Here is a 1236-nt window from a genome sequence, read left to right on the forward strand (position 1 = left end):
GGTTGAAGAATACGCTACAGCGCTCATTCAAAGACGTGCATTTATTGCTTGGACGGAGCAAGAACACCTAAAATGCACGTGTAGATTCAGTCGAGTGATAAAGTTTATCCTCTTCAACTTAATGCTGCTGAACTGAATTTATGGAGCAAACTATTTGCTAAAATATCCGGTTCTGTCAGTCAGATGCGGGTGAAAGCTGTATACGTTATAACAAACACTGTGCTTTCTTTCAGAATTATCATTGGCTGGTAGAAAGACAAAAATAGGTTACATAAAAGTTTTTACCTAAAAATGAAGATAAGGTAAAGGTGTGAATAATTAAATTGTAAACACATTGTCAGTAATTTCACCAATGAAAATAAAGCCCTAGGAGAACTGTTGTGTGTCTCAGATCAACACACAGCCGTGTTTCATTAATGAATCCACGTTTTTAAATGAATCGAGTGAATCAATGATTCAGTGAACCATTCATAAAGGCAGTCACTTGCTTCGTTTCTGAATGAATCAGCCATTTGAACGAATCGATTGAATGAATGATTGAATGACTCACTTAAGACAGGGATTTGCCGCCACCTACTGGCGCATTTAATTTTATATTCAGAGTATCCTTTCATAACTTAATTTCATAATTTAATTTCATATTTCACTATTTATTTGTGTTTTTTATGTTGAATTAAAATATTTATTTCTAAAGCTACATTTCAGCTACTTTTTTTGTAATGTGTATTCAGTGTTTTTTTTCTAAATTAACACAATGATAACTATTATCTTTAATAATAACTTTATCTTTAATCGGCACATGATATACATGTTAATTAATTAATCTAATTAATTTGAGATTCATTTGATTAATTAATCGGCACATTACGTAATTCAATTTTTTTTTAATTAATCACTTGACAGCCCTATTTAAAACATAAAAATTAAAAAAACAGAGAGTGAGTCTCATTCAGACCTGCTGTTTTTGTTTCGTGCAGATGTTTTATGTAGCAAATAAATAAATAAAACCTAAAGTCAGACCATTCTGTTTTTGTTTTAAATTCTGAAATTAATCTAAATCAAATCAAAAACAACTGTCCGTGCAGATCATGATTAAAATGCAGTGGTTGCCTCTAATTTCAAATGGCTAGATATTTATTTTTAAAGCCAGTTTGTTTGTTATAAAGCAAATAGATAAAAAATAAATTTGTTTTAAAATCAGTATCAGAATCCAATTTGCTAGTTAAAAAAAAAAAA

General features: G+C 29.9%; 2 protein-coding genes across 4 annotated transcripts in view; one reads left to right on the forward strand and one right to left on the reverse strand.

Annotated features, from left to right (window-relative positions):
• vwc2l (von Willebrand factor C domain containing 2 like) overlaps positions 1-1236 on the forward strand; it is a 46987-nt gene that overhangs the window by 45181 nt on the left and 570 nt on the right. The window lies entirely within an intron of this gene.
• Positions 1-1236, reverse strand: part of bard1 (BRCA1 associated RING domain 1) — a 30419-nt gene that overhangs the window by 6099 nt on the left and 23084 nt on the right. The window lies entirely within an intron of this gene.

This window comes from Sinocyclocheilus rhinocerous, unplaced genomic scaffold, assembly GCF_001515625.1.
Source record: "Sinocyclocheilus rhinocerous isolate Xijiao unplaced genomic scaffold, SAMN03320098_v1.1 scaffold226, whole genome shotgun sequence".
Classification (NCBI taxonomy): domain Eukaryota; kingdom Metazoa; phylum Chordata; class Actinopteri; order Cypriniformes; family Cyprinidae; genus Sinocyclocheilus; species Sinocyclocheilus rhinocerous.